The sequence below is a fragment of the Notolepis coatsorum genome, assembly GCF_963971535.1.
Source record: "Notolepis coatsorum genome assembly, chromosome: 1".
NCBI lineage: Eukaryota > Metazoa > Chordata > Actinopteri > Aulopiformes > Paralepididae > Notolepis > Notolepis coatsorum.
In genome coordinates this window covers 280,285,671-280,304,246 of record NC_140165.1, presented here as the reverse complement: position 1 = coordinate 280,304,246, position 18,576 = coordinate 280,285,671, and the positions used below count along the sequence as shown (strand labels likewise).

The 18,576-nt window shown below is 41.2% G+C and overlaps 1 protein-coding gene across 3 annotated transcripts in view; it reads right to left on the bottom strand.

Annotated features, from left to right (window-relative positions):
- The window catches only part of pik3cb (phosphatidylinositol-4,5-bisphosphate 3-kinase, catalytic subunit beta), a 277,178-nt gene that overhangs the window by 130,140 nt on the left and 128,462 nt on the right, over positions 1 to 18,576 (bottom strand). Inside the window, exon 1 of one of the 3 annotated variants that reach the window (XM_084332780.1) lies at positions 8,659 to 8,689. The exons of the other annotated variants lie outside the window; for them this stretch is intronic. The gene's annotated coding sequence lies outside the window, so the exon portion shown is untranslated. Of the gene's footprint in view, positions 1 to 8,658; positions 8,690 to 18,576 lie in introns of those variants that run through there. 3 annotated transcript variants of the gene reach the window in all.

The window sequence follows — 18,576 nt, the reverse complement described above, 5'->3', positions numbered from 1 at the left end:
TCTTACGTTGATGTAGGATAATCTTTGGAGTGGTAAAAAAAAAGGGGGGGGGGAAGCGTTTGAATTTGGAATTTAATAACATGGCACTATGGCAGTGATTAAAGCTTTGAAGCATTGGGGCTAGCCGAATAGTGGTTACCGATTGCTTCTGCAATCACAACATTTTGTGATGACGATTGTTTTCTTTCAAATATCCTAATTGCAATTACAGATTTAATTGTCTTATTCTGGGTTGAATCCAAAGTGTGCCAGATTGGGTGAAGTCATTATGTGGCTTTATGTGCTTCTCTGCGAGGATAACCTTGAAGTGTCTGTAAAGTGAAACAGCTCCCTGCGACCTCTCTGTGATCCGTCCTACACACTGAAACAGTATCCCACCTCCCTGCGACCTCTGTGACCTGTCCTACACGCTGAAACAGCATCCCACCTCCCTATGACCTCTCTGTGACCTGTCCTACACGCTGAAACAGTATCCCACCTCCCCATGACCTCTCTGTGACCTGTCCTACACACTGAAACAGCATCCCACCTCCCCATGACCTCTCTGTGACCTGTCCTACACACAGAAAAAGTATCCCACCTCCCTATGACCTCTGTGACCTGTCCTACACACTGAAACAGCATCCCACCTCCCTGCGACCTCTCTGTGACCTGTCCTACACACTGAAACAGCATCCCACCTCCCTGCGACCTCTCTGTGACCTGTCCTACACACAGAAACAACATCCCACCTCCCTATGACCTCTCTGTGACCTGTCCTACACACAGAAACAACATCCCACCTCCCTATGACCTCTCTGTGACCTGTCCTACACACAGAAACAACATCCCACCTCCCTATGACCTCTCTGTGACCCGTCCTACACACTGAAACAGCATCCCATCTGCAAAAAAGGCAGCATGAAACAGCATGTCACCTCCTTATATATATATATATAAGAAAGAGAGAGAGAGAGAGAGAGAGAGAGAAAGAGAGAAAGAAAGAAAGAGAGAAAGAAAGAAAGTGAGTGAGTAAGTGAGGTGAGAGACCGAATGTATAAGAAAGCTTCTTTAAGTAAACAAATGTAGAAAATAAAATAAACATAAAACTGAGGTAAATAAAGTAAACATAGAACTGAGAAGTTAATAAAGTAAACATATAACAGAGGTTAATAAAGTAAACCTAGGACTGAGAGGTTAATAAAGTAATAATAATAATAATAATAAATAATAATAATAATAATAATAGATCAAATTTATATAGCGCCTTTCATAGAACCCAAGGTTGCTTTACAATCAGGAGAAAAAATAGGGCAAGGAAAGTAGGGGGGGGAGGGGGAAAAGGGGATGAGGGAAAGTAGGGGATAATGGACCTAATTTAATCTAAAACTAACTGATGGGGAAAGCCTTGGTGAAGAGGTGTTTTTAGAGCGGATTTGAAGGTGTCCAGGGTTGGGGCGTTGCGGATTTCGGGGGGGGAGAGAGTTCCAGAGGGTAGGGGATGCCACGCTGAAGGCTCTGTCCCCAAAAGTCCGTAACCTGGTGCGAGGGATGGAGAGGAGACCTAGATCAGAGGATCGTAGGTTCCGGGATGGAGTGTACTGGTGGAGGAGATCAGACAGGTACCGGGGGGCGAGGGCATGGAGGGATTTGTAGGTGAGGAGCAGGAGTTTGAAGGTGATGCGGAACCTGACTGGAAGCCAGTGGAGATGGATGAGGGTGGGGGTGATGTGTTGCCAGGGCTTGGTGTGAGTGAGAACCCTGGCAGCTGAGTTCTGGACATACTGGAGCCTGTCCAGGGCTTTGCTGGGTACCCCGAACAGGACTCCATTACAGTAGTCCAACCGGGAGGTGACAAATGAGTGGATCAGGGTCTCAGCCACAGAGTCCGAGAGTGAGGGTCGGAGACGGGAGATGTTCCTGAGGTGGTAGAAGGCAGACTTGGTGACAGACATACAACTAAACAACAAACAAAGTAAACATACAACTGAGAAGTTAATAAAGTAAACAGGACTGAGAGGTAATAAAGTAGGCCTAAACTTAGGGTGGGAATGTACACTATACTAAACCTTAATAGATAGTGACGTCATCTATCTTAACTGCTACAAGGTTGACATTGTATTATAATGTGTGTTGGTCTGGAAAATGTACAGTGAAAAATGGTACATGTGGTAAATCCCATGGATATGGGAGGAAAGCATTAATACAGCATGACGCTGTGATGCTTTCCTCCAATACCATTTTTTCCTTCCCGATCCGATACCTAAGCTTTGGGTATCGGCCGATACCGATACTGATCAGATACCAGTGCATACATTGAAAAAATCTTTTTATATTATATAAATTATTAAAAAAAAAGATTTGCAGCTACAGATACTGTTTTATATATACTGTTTTTTAGTAATAACTAGAAAGTAATGGTACTTTATTCAACAACAGGTGATTCTATAGATTAGTATCATTAATTGACAACTATGCTCAATGAGTTCACCCACGGAATGGTTGTTGGGACATTGGTTCCGCACGGACGTTATACGTTGTTGCACTTGCTATCCAGGTGCTCTGGTTCAGTTAGCTAGTAGTAACGTTTATGTTGTGATTTTTAATGCACAATAAATATTCAACATTCTCTTTTGAGACTCCGCCTCAGACTCTTATCCTTTGGCACTAAAAGCTAAACATTGTCACCAGTATGGCTGTACGCAACATGTCATTAATTGTGTGCGAGAGGTCGATCAGTGACAACACTTAGGTTAGCCACGTTAGCGTGAGCTAGATGGAAAGACAATGTAACGTTACTGGTGAAAAAGTGATTTACGTTGGAATACTCCTTTGCCAACTTGCTGTACTTTGCTTGCAGGTCTGCAGCCAGTATTGCTGGATTATGAATAGCCACAACTTTAGCCAAGGTAACGTTAAGCTAAAACTAGCTTTTCGGTTAGCTCTTCAGATAATGCTAATAACACCAGCAAACGAACACATCAGAGCTCCCCATCACACTGCTCTGTCGGGACGATGGCATTTAAGAAAGTATCTGCTGCTAGGCGGCTGGGTGGCGTAGCGGAGATTGCGCTCGTCACCAATGCAAGAGACTCCGGTATCGAATCACAGTCTCAGCATTGCCTTAGACTTCGGCCGGCCGTCGTACTGGCTCATTTGGAAGAGTCAGCGGGTGGAAGTCGATGGGTGGGGATTGGACGTTGTGGACGGCGACTCCTACAAGTCGGTTGGGTGACGCCTGCACAGCAGAGACAGGAAGTATCGGGGGCAGCGTGAGCCTCCCACGCGTTACTCCTCGCCACTAAGAGTCCGCGCTGTCTGGTGAAAAGATGCGACAGGCTGCCTCCTCGTGTACCGGAGGGATACACGTGATGCAAGGCTTCTATCCCCACTACAACCGTGGGAGGCATAGTCTAGCAACGTTCAAGACAGGGGAGGGGAGAATTGGCAATACGAAATTGGGATGGGAGAAAAATTTCAAATGTGGAGAAAAAGTGAAAAAAAATAAAAAAAGTATCTGATGTTAAAATGACAAACAGCATTGACACTTTAATTCACGGTTGATTAAAAACATGTTTGTTTTATAATGCTCACTCTCAGCAGGAGGATACAGCACGTGTTGTTGATCAATTACGTCATATGGGATCGGACGGAGCATAGAATTGAAGCGGACTCGCCGATACCGATACCAGCATTTTAGGCTGTATCGGTCGGAGGCATTTCCGATACTGGTATTGATATCGGAACAACTCTAATTAATGCTGTGTCAGACGTGAGTGTTAGGTAAGGTTCCACAGCCTGGTGGACTTCAGTCACAAGAAAACCAATGCACACACACAACAAGGTTACAAAAAGCACTAATGAGGCTCTCACTCCATGACTGAAGCGTTAAGGCTGTTCACACCTTCTTCAGGGCATGAGAGAAAGACAGAGAGATCATTGATTTGCTTTTCATTTCTATTGTATGTTTTTGTTTATATTCATTAGATTATTGTTTCTTTACAACTAATATTTGTCAAAGCTTAGAATATTACCTCTGAGGTGCTACTATACTGCTTTGTCAACACAGGCTTTATCTACTGTATTTTAACGTACATTTGAGAGGGAGTGAAACTGAGATAGAGAGTGGAGAGAGGAGAGAGGCAAGCAGAGAGGGAAGGAGGGATGGAGAGAGGGAGAGATAAAGAGAGGGAGGAGACCAAAAGAGTGAGGCACAGTAAAAAGGAGAGACAGAAGAAACAAGATTCTTTTCTTTTTATTATAATTTTTATACCTGTATATATTATTTTATTATTAACACTTTCAATGCCCAAAACGTGATAAGACGTTTTATCAGCCCAATGCCTGAATGCCCACGACGACAATTATCGCTTTATTTTTTTATTAGCGATCTGAATTCATATTTCATCAACCGAGTCTCCCGTTGGTATGCAGCCCCTGTAGGAGCTCAGATGTGAAAAAACCGCCCCTATCGTCTCCCAGATGGTAATGCACCCTTTTGGAATGGACTCAATGAAAATGGATGAGAAAAGAAAAATCCGGAATCCACATTTTACTTCTCAGGCATGTAACCCGAGCCGATCGGATTCATTGTGGAGCCTCAGAACAGCGTGGAATACATATGTACAGTATGTAGCGTTGGATCAATAAAAGAGATAGATTTTTGGAATGGCGATCAGGAATTGGAATGATCTTTTTGGAGAACATCTGATCTGAGGTAAGGAATCTATTTTACAAGTCTTGGGATAATCAGAGTTGTATTCGCTGAGATCTCAGCGTTCGCCCTATGTGTGTGTGTGTGTGTGTGGGCGATCGCTTTGAGGAAATCAGAGAATCGATTTTTCAGATCGCCTATATAGCGTGCATACGTACACATATACTATCGATAATCTAGCGTTTATTTGAAAACGATTCATAAATAGGCCGAAAAATTACAACGTTTTTGTGTATTCTAGAATATTCCAGAAAAGGGCGATTATCATGGAATATTTATATTTTCCTTGAAAACAAGGGCTTTTCAAAATGCTATAAAACGAAAATGAACAGATAAAAAAACAATCCGCTTCGACAATGTTGACTGGAAAACGAGTCATTGATAAACAACGGGCAGATTAGACACATAGCCATAATTTAAAACATAGATTAGGCGTTATTAACGCTAACATTGAAGTGGATGGTGGGCATTCAAGCAGTAAATCAAGATTAAGCTTGGGCTCTGAAAGTGTTAAGACATGCGAGTTTACCCGCGATCGTGATTAGAAAAAAATTCTAAGGTTGTAGGAGTCCCGAAACTATTTTAAACATGTTTGATAATCTATCCATTTGTCCCTCAACGTTCTGAAATGTGATAAAAGTAGTAGGGTGTTGCCTGCTCCTTTAAGATCAATGCGTTGTGGGATATAAGCCCTTCTCCTTACTTAAAACTAACGTTATTTGAGCAAACATTTAATGTTAATATAACACTATTTTACCGTTAGTGAATGTGAATGCACATACATAGCTAGTTAAATATCACAACTTGTGTCATCATTGGGGGAAACTAAGTGCTGCCTCTCTCCGCTGTCCCCGCTACACTCGGGACTACACTAACGTTAGCCTATAGCTAACATCATAGATAGCTAACGTCATAGATAGCGAACGTTAACTTACGTTTGCAAACAAAGCTAACGTTATCCAGTTGACATTACAGATCATAATAGCTATAATAACGTTAACGAAGTGAGCGTAGGGGTTAGTCAGAGTGTAGCGGGGTCAGTAGAGAGAGGCTAGGGATGGGTACCGAATTCGGTACTTTTGAGGTACCGAACCGAAACACGTCGGTACTACCGAGTATCGAATCAAGTGAGAAACCGAAAAAAAAATAAAAAAATGACAAGCCGAAAACTGTCGAAATTGTAGTTATTTGAAGTTTGGATTTTTTTTTACGACTGAGGTAGGTAAATTAAATTTCGACAGTTTTCGGCTCGTCATTGCTCCGACTGCTTTGTTGTTGAATCAAGTAAAATCCTAGGTAAGCATATATTGTGCGTGTGAACGTTGACATGGGAAAAAAAAAAGTAAAAAAAAAAAAGTAAAAAAAAATTTTTTTAATAAAAAATATTTTTTTTATTTTTTTTTAATTTTTTTTAAAGTACCGAAAAAAGGTACCGTTGGGTACCGGTATCGATTCACAGGTACCGGTACCGGTATCAGTTCAAATGTGAAAGGTACCCATCCCTAAGAGAGGCAGCACTTAATTTGCGTGTAACGTTAGTCAAATAACATTGAGCAAGTTACATGACCGGCACTTCGGCCCGGGAGTGTTAGAACGCTCCCCTTTACGGTTCAGATTAATACAGGAAAAGGTATACATTGGGGTCTCGAGTCCGGGATATTAAAATAAATCCTGATTTCATCTGTGAGTTGTAAACTGTATGGAAACGTGAAGTTAGCTCATGCTACTGGAAAACGGACGCCTAGTCATTAACACTTTGTATGCCACGCCCGAGATATCTCGGGTTTACACCCCGACCGTTGAATGCCCATCACGATTTTTTTTTTTTGTTTGATTTTTTTTTTTTATTAGCGATCTGAAATCATATTGCATCAAGCGAGCCTACCGTTGGATATCCAGGCACCGCCGGCGCTCAGATGTGAAAAAAGCGCCCCCTATCGTCTCCCAGATGGTAAATCACCCTTTTGGAGTGGACTCAATGAAAGTGAATGGGAGAACGGATTTCTGACTCCACATTTTACTTCTCACTGATGTAACCGGGGTCTACCAGAGTTCATTCTGGAACCTTGGTGCCACGGCGAATATGTGTTATACTGTACACACGCTGGATCAATACAATTATCGATTTTTTCGAATGGTGATCAGGAATTGGAATATACCATTTGGATACCATCTGATGTCAGGTAAGGAATCTATGTTATCAGTATTAGGATAATCTGACTCGTTTTCACGGAGATATAAGCGTTTCCACTATGTGTGATATTGCTGTTTCATTGTAAAAGCCATCAGGAAATAAGAGCAGCCAGGGCTGTACGCTAAGCTTTTTCACTAGGGGCACACTTGCCCCTAAATGAGAAATTTAGGGGCAAAGACTATTTATAGGGGCACATTTTTAAATAACTATTTTACCATTATGTAGGGCTGGGCGATATGGCCTCTAAATGATATCGCGATATTTTGACATTTCCTCTAAAGCACTTAAAAATGCTTGATTTAACCCTTTGATGCATACAGTCACGCCAATATTTATGATGATTATAATAAGTCCCTGCAACATATGTTTGCATTATTAAACCATGAAGATGCTTTAAAAAATAATTTAATGAAAATGTAAGAGTAGTCTACTGACACTAATAAAAAAAATTATTTACATCTAAGACAATTTATATAAAAACTCTTGGGTGCCTTTTACACAGTACTGTGTTTTCTATCCACTTTAGCCAAACACACACACACATATATATATATATACATGCATACATACATACATACATATATATATATATACACACACACACACACACACTACTGTGAGAAAATAATAATCACACAGACTTAATGATTTTAGAATATTTCAGATAATGAAATTAAATGTTTATATCATCAACTATCCAGTTAGTATTTATACTGTGTGTAACATTTGGCTACTTTAAATCATTGAATGTAGAGAGAGCCAGCCCCCCCCCCTTCGGGTTTTGTTCTAGGTTCGCGTTTTGATCGTCTAAGCTGCCGTAGGCACACTCGAATGTAAACAGGAAGAGATGGAGATGGAGACACACGGAGATGTAAATTGAATGATATACAGAAATGAATAACCAATAAATATGAAGTTATGTTTAAACTTCTGTTGTCAAGCGTTGTCAATATAACCCACCCCCTTTCCTCACGAATGGAACTAGTCTTGTGGAGTCCGCTTTGACCGTTTTCCAGGGTTAGCAGAGATCGCTAGTTAGCTTAGCATAATCCTAATGGATACCTTGGTTAGCAGCTACCGTTAGCTCATTGCTCGTGTCAATTAAATTGCATGTTATTAAAGGTCCGCGCTGGTCTGTCTAATGAAATTACAACCGCAACATTATATTGCACTGTACAGCCCTGGTTGTAGGCTAATGTTTTACTACAATTTGTATGGATTAATTTAGGAGTGAAATGCGAATGAACGGTTGAAATCACCACTCGCAAGCTTGCCCCCAGATATTATTTTAAACTCGCACGGACCAAATTAGGGGGCAATTTGCGACCATATCATCGCAGTGTACAGCCCTGGCAGCGATTATCAGCGCGCGGCACGAGCGTGCGTGCGCACACATATACTATCGATCATCTAGCGTTTATTTGAAAACGATTCATAAATAGACCGACAAATGATAACGTTCTGGAATATTCCAGTAAAAGACGATTATCATCATAGCCAGGGTTGTTTTTTTCCGCGAAAACGAGTGATTTTCAAAATGCTATCAAACGGAAATGAAGCGATAAAAAAACAATCTGCCTTGACAATGTTGACTGGAAAATGAGTCTTTGATAAGCGACGGGCAGATTAGACACATAGCCATAATTTAAAACATAGATTAGGCGATATTAACATTAACATTGAAGTGGTGCTGGGCATTCAATGGGGTAATAAGGAATTAAGCTTGGGCAGTGAAAGTGTTAAATGAACAGAGTTAAAAATGATGACGCACCCTTTTTTTTTTTACGGTTGACGCGGTTGTCTGTTCTGCATCCGCGGGTGACTTGACACACCGCGGGATTGCGGTGATGCGGTTACCACGACAGCCCTACGAGGAATGGAGAGGAGAGGAACAAAAGAAAAATAACAGAATGGCTACGACTGTCACAAAAGGATTTAACACAATTTTTGTGTGTGTAAGAGAAAAGGGGGGACAGAGATAGACTGATAGAGAAAGATAGGGAGAGGGAGAGAGAAGACCGTTCAAAATCTATTTTCCATTTCCATCTATGGTAATGTTTTCTATTTAATGTTTAGCATTTCAATGTTTAAACTAGGGCTGTCAGTTTATTGCGTTAATTCGATTATTTAATAAAAAAAATTAATCTCATTGATTCCATAAGAACGTAGAATACACATTACAGACTTTTTTTTAATATGGTCCATTTGCATGTTCTTGGTATCTGATTCTAGGGACATCTATGGATATCAGGGAATGTATTCCCAGTGTCAGAAATACTGTGTCTGTTACTAGGCTTGAGTAAATTGTAATGAACCAAATGAGAATATCAATTACATTTGACTTTGACTGTGAATAACACCATGCAAAAATGTACCAGACCTGAAAAATCTAAGCAAATTAATAAATGGAAGATGATTAAACAAAAGGTTTTGTAGATGGAGTACTGAATTCTGCCACCTGGACACATGCAATTTGAAATACGATTATAGAATATAAGGCATAAAATGGTTATGCGATTAAAATGTGATTAATTAATTACAAATCCTGTAATTAATTAGATAAAAAAAATTAATCGCCTGACAGCACTAGTTTAAACACACTTTGGGCAATATATTGGGATGTAGTCTTGTCCATAGCTTCGACATCCAGCCATGGTGGCTGGTGTGTTTGCGATTCTGATTGCTCTGACATAATGACCAGACATCCCCTGAAGGTCTTATTTCTAGGGATGCACTGCAATGAAAATTCTTAGCCGAAACTGAAAAGAAGTAAACACTTGGCCGAATACAGGAAAAATACCGGTATTTTTTCATTTATTTGCCCATTTGTACCACTGCATGAATTAAATAAATTTTGCTTTTGATTTATGCTTTTCAATGACAAAACGACAAGGTGATGAAAAAACATGTATTAGTCTATTGAACATGGTCCCAGAAAATTATACCATAAAAGCACAATAACTGAAAATAAATTAATACATTAGTCACTGCCTGTGCTTGTGGAGGGGATAGACAAGTACCTGCGTGCCACCTGTACCAGCTCTGGAAAGTGGCCTTGATTGGTCCTAAACACCAAGAGGGCTATGGCGACTGTACTTGATCCACGGTATAAAGACCATTACTTTGATGTGGGGGGGAAAGCAGTGTGCAGGTAAAATGATCCAGGGTTTAATTCGAGGACATCATTTGATGTACAAACTGCTTTTTCCCCACATCAAAGTAATGGTCTTTATACCGCAGATGCAGTACAGGGGTTCAGATTCTGGAGCGCATCACGTTCACAGAACAGCGTGGGTTGCCGGTACCGTTTGAACCACGATCTGATTGGCTGAGTAGGAGGAGCTGGACGGCAATGTTTGTCTCAGGCAAAGGACCCACTTGGGGTTTGAATGCGTCGTCAATAGCCGCAGAAACAGCCATAGAGATAATATAATTATTAAGAAACAGCCAAACATTTATGTCTATACTTGTGCAACAATAAAATGGCTTTTGGATTAAACCCAGTTGTATAAACGATGCAGTACTGAACAGTCTTTCCCAGTGGAGCAACAAGTACTAAGTAATGTTACACGAGTCGAGCTACTTATGCTTACCAATTATGCTAGGTAGCAGCGATGCTAACAAGAGACAACCAGAAGGAGGGAGCCATCTGCTAACAAAGATATTGTTACTGTACATCATTTATACACAAAGTGGCTCACGATTCAACGTTAGTGAAGACTATTGTGAGCGATGAGTACTTGTGATTACTTTCTCTAACCGCTTGACAGCCCTACAATAATGTTACGTCATGTCAATAAAAGACATTTTAATTTAATTGACAGACAGAGAGAGAGACACAGATTGAGAGATAGAGAAGAGCGAGATAGATGGGTAGAGAGAGACCGAGTGTGAGAGAGAGGCATGGAGAGAGAGAGACAGAGGGTGAGAGAGGGAGGCATGGGGTGAGAGAGGCATGGGGAGAGAGAGACAGAAAGAGAGAGAGAGAGGCATGGGGAGAGACAGAGAGTGAGAGGCATGGGGAGAGGTACAATGTGCAACTGTTGTGAGCGGACTGGACTGGACCGGGTCTACACAATAGGGCTCTGTTTTTGGCAAGCACCAGTGTGTGTGAGTGTGTGTGTGCATGTGTGTGCGCGTGCATGTGTATGTTTGTGTGTGTGTCAGAGAGGACAGTCCCGTGCCCTGCACAAACACTGCCCTTGCGTCACCCTTGCACTCTTTCACCCTTCCACTGCCCCTGACCCGCCACCCCCTTACCGCATCGTTCTCACACACACACACCTCGCGGCAAGTCAATGAGAACCAACAGCAAAACACAGGGGACAAAAGGGTCACATGACAATGGTCTCACACACACACACATTCACTTCACTTAACAAATGCTCACATAATGTATATTTCAGTATGCAGTGTATCGCCCACCCACACACGCAACCACAGAGGTCAAAGCAAGTCAGACACCAAGCAAACAAGCTGCTTGTTTAGTCTGTAGTCGACCCACCGCAGGTCAACACAGGTGCACCAGGCAAGACCATTAGGTTTACTTTATTTGATCAAGGGGGACAGCGTACATTAATAAAACATTTTACAAATGTAAATGCCCCCAATTTTTGCCAAAAGGCACATTTCCATTGGCAGTCCCCCTGCCAGAAGGTACAGGCTAAAATCCTGTGTGAAAAAGGGTTAGCAATAAAAACAGAATACAATCAAGATAAATAACATTAGAATAAAAAAACAACAAAAGCACATAGAACATATGATAGGGATACAGGGCACAATACAGTCATGGACACAAGGACAGAGCACATCATGTCATAGACCCAGACCCAGACATAGACAAACGCACCATGTCCACACACACACAGACACCTCAGTGTTGACAATTCTGGTTTTCAATGAGCCATTCCTTAACCCTGCACTTGAATGAGTGATATGATGTGAACACTCTAATTGTTTGAGGTATTGAGTTCCATTGGTGGGATGCTCTATATGAAAAGACGGCCTGGCCAAATGCACTTTTATTCCCCTTTTTTTGGGGAGATTGTACAGTCCCCCCTTGCCGCACCTCTAGTGTTCCTGGTTGAGGCAGGCTTGAGGTTGATGAAACCAGAAGGAGGAGGAGCCAATCCACACTTTATTTTAAAACTAGACAGACGTTTTGATAAAGAATCAGGTTTTCCCAACTGAGTAGATTATATTTGTTTAGAATGTGACAGTGATGGTACCTGAATGGTTTCAGGTCTAGAAATTGTATTGCTTGTTTGTATACATGATTGAAGTGGTTTCAGAATGGTGGAATGTGAATTGGACAAGGTTATCAAACAGTATATAATGTGGGAAAGAACCATTGAGTGGAAGTATAGCTTTGCTGCCTCGGTTGAAAGGACGTTTCTGATGTATCTGAAGTTTGATAAGCTGAACTTAACCTTATTGCAGACTTTTTTTATGTGATTTTTTAAACTAAGGTTTGGGTCAATGTGTACTCCGAGTCCTAAGTACTTGTATTCTGATACTACCTGTAATTTCTGACCGGAGATGAAGATATCCTGCTCTGCAACTTCTCTGTGGCCCTTAGAGAAGAACATACAGAATGTCTTAGAGACATTCAATTGTAACATTGATCATCAAGCGCTCACTTGAGGCACGCGTCTATATGAAGGATCTTGAAGACATACGTATTCAGTCATCATTCAGTATGTTTATTAGCATGTATTAACGGCATGTAATGTTCCTTATCATATATCCAAACTATTACAACCATGATGTTGCATGTTTCATGAAGAGGTATTGGGTTTGTTAAATTACAACGGCTATATACTGTTGACTTTTTTTCATATTTTATATACAGATTCTACTTTTGTATTGCCTATATTTATTCTAAAAAGATCCCATGGGTCTCATTGAACCCATTGTTAATCATAGGTGAAAATGGCAGATTCTTCAACTCAAAATGTTGCTAAACTTTGGAGCAATATTTAGCCCCTTTCTAGGTAAGCCAACATGACATTGAAGGTATCAATATTTAGCCCCTTTCCAGGTAAGGTAGTAGTATGACATGGTTGGTGTCGATATTTAGCCCCTTTCCAGGTAAGGTAGTATGACATGGTTGGTAGGGATGGGTACCTTTCACATTTGAACCGATACCGGTACCGGTACCGATACCTGTGAATCGATACCGGTACCCAACGGTACCTTTTTTCGGTACTTTAGTCTCAAGAAATTTAATTTACCTACCTCAGTCGTAAAAAAAAAAAATCCAAACTTCAAATAACTACAATTTCGACAGTTTTCGGCTTGCCATTGCTCCGACTGCTTTGTTGTCGAATCAAGTCAAATCCTAGGTAAGCATATATTGTGAAGGTTGACATGAAAAAAAAAAAAAAAAAAAACGTTTCTTTTCGGTATCTCACTTGATTCGATACTCGGTAGTACCGACGTGTTTCGGTTCGGTACCTCAAAAGTACCGAATTCGGTACCCATCCCCAATGGTTGGTGTCGATATTTAGCCCCTTTCCAGGTAAGGTAGTATGACATGGTTGGTGTAGATACAGTTAGCCCATTTCCAGGTAAGCTAGCATGACATGGTTGGTATCAATATTTAGCCCCTTTCCAGGTAAGCTAGCATGACATGGTTGGTATCAATATTTAGCCCCTTTCCAGGTAAGCTAGCATCAGCATGACATGGTTGGAATATCTACGTATTCATAAGATACCCGTATTTGATCTAGCTTTAAGACTGATTTCAATGAGTGAAAAAAAACACCAGATAGATATTCCAAACTCTTTCATTAACCCCCTCCCTAGTTGACTCACCCTACAAATTGTCAACCTTCATTTCCATGCAATGTCAGCTATGAAAAGGCGAAAGGCTATGTAAACTCCCACACAAAGTGTGGATTGTTATTTTTATATATCACACTAGTAGATCATAATTCAAAGCAGCCTCCTGCACCTCACACTGAAGCCCTCAAGGAAAAACCACAGATATGCAAAGGTGCCTGATCTATCTAGATTATCTGAAACAGGATATAAAGAGGACAGAATTCTTGGCCATGCCTGCAGATGCTGTACATTATTTGTATTCCCTTGGTAACAACAACAACAACAACAACAACAACAACAACAAAAGTTTCCATTGCCTTTTTAGCATTTTATTTATTTGAATTGAGCCCTGAACAGATACCTGACAATGTGTGAATGTCTACAACAGGCTATAGCCTCCTTCGAGGATATAATGATCTTTTCTGTTCAGATACCGATACCAGTACATCGGTGCAGATATTGGACGGATGCTAGGCTAAAGTATTATCAGCAAAGGCTGGTAAAACTACTTTAAGGCTTGAAAACGACATTTTACAAACGGTAACCATCCATGAGGTTTTTGGGTCCGGCTGTTAAGTGGCCAGTATGGCTGTAACTGGCCAGTAGGGCTGTCCTCCTTGACTAAAGATTGTGTAGACTAATTGATTAGCTGATTTAGTCAGCAAATTTATAAAATATATATATTTTTAAATCCTACATTTGAAAACACAAAAAGCCTCTTTACATTGAATGCTTACAAGAGATTTTTAAGGAAATAACTAAGACCAAACTGAGCAATTAATCAGCTGATGGAATACGAGAGGGACGGTTCTAGCGGCCAACATGGCGATTCCTGTATTGATGTCTTGGGGGTGCAGTTGCATCTCAATGGCGCATCTCTCTAAAGTTCAGGGTTCAGTTATGTTCCGTTCGTCACGCAGTTATTTTTATAAGAGGATAAGAGGAAGCTAGCCTTGATGAGCACATGTGGAAACTATGACAAACCAAGAGGAAATACAAAGACTGGCGAGTGAGTGATGCCTCTGGACTGCTGATGCTTCTAGATGCAGTGTAGATGTCTCACTTCTAGAGACATGTCTTGCTTCTAGAGACGCAGTGTGGATGTCTCGCTTCTAGAGACATGTCTTGCTTCTAGAGATGCAGTGTGGATGTCTTGCTTCTAGAGACGGATTGTGCTTCTAGAGACGCAGTGTGGATGTCTTGCTTCTAGAGACATGTATTGCTTTTAGAGATGTGGTGTAGATGTCTTGCTTCTAGAGACATCTATTGCTTTTATAGATGTGGTGTAGATGTCTTGCTTGCTTCTAGAGATGCAGTGTGGATGTCTTGCTTCTAGCGACATGTCTTGCTTTTAGAGATGTGGTGTAGATGTCTTGCTTCTAGAGATGCAGTGTGGATGTCTTGCTTCTCACTGAAGACAAAACTCTTGTTTCCTAATCAGTTTTCTGGGGAATCATTTGTTACTTTTGATTTAGTTCAATTGATTGTTTCTTGAAACCATTGTTGTAATTGGAAATAAATTAATAAAATAAAAGTGATACAAAATTATTTAGTAAAAGGTAAGGTAAAAGGTTAAGGTATTTAAGTAAGTTAAGGTCACCATTGTGGGAGGTAAATTACCACCAGCGACAAGTACCTGAATGAGTAACAAGATATAGATGCTAGTTTCTTGTGAAATAATGAATATTTGAAGTCTAATGACCTCCCCTAATCATTAATCAAGAGGGGGGGGCGCCACGACCAGGCCCTTTGTTTTTAGGTTGAGAACCACTGGTCTCTAGGGGTGTAACGGTACGTGTATTCGTCCCGCGAATTTACGGTACAGCCATCACGGTGCGGTACGCGCACCCATGCGACGAATACGCACCACAGCGCAAACACACCCACATGCAGGCACTCGCGAGGTTCCGTGCGAGAACAGTGCGCGTGGCCGGGCACACAGAGCTCAGACTTCAGAGCGGCGAAAGTGCACGGAGAAAGGCACATTTACATTGGAACAGCTGTAGGGTCATTACAGTTTTCTTTCGTTTTCTTGTGCGCCCAATAACGTTAACCAAATGAAACGCAGCGACAGCTGGCTGTGCCGTGAACGGCGGGGAGCCGAAGGAAGAAAGAAATGGACCAAAAATAACCACGAGCTGTATTGAATTAAACAGTGATGGCACCCACACGCGTCGCCGACACACACACACGCGCCAACAAACATTCTCCCCCGCCGGACTCGCAGGCACAATCAAATAAAAAGAAGAAACATACTTTTCCGGACAGATCATCTGAGCTCCAATGTGTTTAAATCCAAATAATCCTCTGCCATTGTTGTAATATGTCATCTGTTCTCTAGTATTCAGTCTGGTCGTGAAGTAAAATTCTCTCTGGAAGTGAAACTGAAACTAAGCAAGGATACGTTTAAAGGGGCAGTAAGCAAGTGGATGCCTGAACACAGAATGACACCAGTATCACTAATTACCATGGCAAGCCTATAGAAAATTATTCTATTTAATAATAATAATTATCATAAATATAATATATACATTTATAAAAAAAAAAAAAAAAATTATATTAATAATAATTATAAATCGTTTTTTTCTGTTGTACCGAACTCGTACCGAACCGTGACCCCAATACCGAGGTACGTACCGAACCGTGGCTTCTGTGTACCGTTATACCCCTACTGGTCTTGACGACACTATTGGTTAGTTGTGTTTAACCAATGAATAGAGCTCGCATAGAGCTTCTTCATCGCTGCCAGGGTGAACCAAGGAGGGGCCCACCGTCCACGACCAAGAGACAGAGGGACGAGGGAGCGAGGGAGGGAAAAAGTAGACTAGGTGACGAGAAAGGAGGAAGTGAGCTTCTTTCCAACAAGCTGATCAGAGGGGTTCTTCGAGGTCAGTCAGAAGTGACATTGATGTCGTCGTCAAAAGCAGGAAGTTAGAAAATAGATGTAAAGAAACCCCTACTGCCTGTCAGAGCTGTCGCCGCGGCAGCTGGCCGTGCCGCGAACGGCGGGGAGCCGAAGGAAGACAGGAAGAAAGAAACGGACCAAAAATAACCACCGAGCTGTATTGAATTGAACAGGGATGGCACCCACACGCACCCACACACACAGAGCTGATTTCTTGGCATTCTCACCAACCCTTTCTCCATCTCTGAAACAAAAAAGGGCCACACAGCAGCACCAAGACCACACACACACATAGTATAGTATCCTCATGTAGAGTATGGCTTTCCGTTAGCTTGGGACTGGATTTACTGTTCATTTCTAGCTGCCGACTAAATTTTTTTTAATAAAAATAAGACCTTCGTACCGTCTTTTACTATCATGCACTTTGCTACTAAATAATCGTCCTTGCCTATATTACTACCTACTATGCGAATCTGTCTATACTACTATGCACAGAGACAGTAGCACCCAAGTTCAACACTGTTTGATGAACAATGTTACTTAGCTGCCAGAGTTGTACCCATCTTGCTGACCTGTTGTACAGAACTTGTAAGTCGCTTTGGATAAAAAAGAGTCAGCTAAATTACTATGGTAACGTGACATAACTGAATATATTTCAGAATCTATGCAGAAATCACGGAATATCTACACTCATAAAGTGAATGAAACAGGAAAACCCATTAAAAAAGCTGAGGTGAACCTCTTTTTGTGCAATCCATGTCTATATCTCTCTGTATCATCTCCAGGCTAAAATAAAGTCCCTCATGAGGCCATCTCCTCCCCATCATCTATATCTCCTGTGTAAACAATAACAACAACTGTCACCTGGTCAGTGGCTTATGAGTTCATAGTGTTTCATATATAGTACATAAATCACACTGCCCAGGCTGGGTTTTTTCCCCCGCTTTTGATTGGATAAAAAGAAAATGGGAATAGAAACAGCAGTTAATTTGCTGATTGAGACAAGAGGTTTCTCAATCGTTGTATAAGAAAATAAAAGCCCTTCCCAGATCGTATGAATTGGAAGCGATGGTTGAACGCAGCCCAGACATGAATACGTGTATCCGATAGCATTGTTACTTCAATACACTGCCGAGAAACTGTCTAGAGACCTGTAGCATGCAAGTCAACCCGGCTCTCACATCAGTTCTATTTATAGCTACCCATATTAATAGATGTTCCTATTGTCTGGTTAAAGTATGGGTTAACCTTATTATGCACACACTGAATAATGACCCGCGGGTAGTTGGCACATTGTCGTAGGTTTAATGCCACCCAAACAGACTGTTAAAATTAGCAGGAGGGCAGGGCTTCCTAGGATTGTGAGAGTGAAACGGTCACAACACACTGCTCCATGTCAACCAGAGGATCATGGTTTAGTAGGAAGAGGAATGATTAAGAGCTCTGAAGAAAACAACGTTTAACACTTTCAGTGCCAGCAGGGGGCGCACGATTTAGTGCTTGAATGCCCACCATCCACTTCAATGTTAGCGTTAATAACGCCTAATCTATGTTTTAAATTATGGCTATGTGTCTAATCTGCCCGTCGCTTATCAATGACTCGTTTTCTAGTCAACATTGTCGAAGCGGATTGTTTTTTATCGGTTCATTTTCGTTTTATAGCATTTTGAAAAGCCCTCGTTTTCAAGGAAAATAAAAAGATTCCATGATAAACGCCCTGTACTGGAATATTCTAGAATACACAAACTTTGACATTTTTCGGCCTATTTATTAGTTTTCAAATAAACGCTAGATTATCGATAGTATATGTGTACGTATGCACGCTGGGGCCGCGAGCTGAAAATCGATTACCTCATTTCCTCAACATCACACACACACACACACAGGGACACGTTGATATCTCAGCGAATACAACTCTGATTATCCCAAGACTGGTAAAATAGATTCCTTACCTCAGAT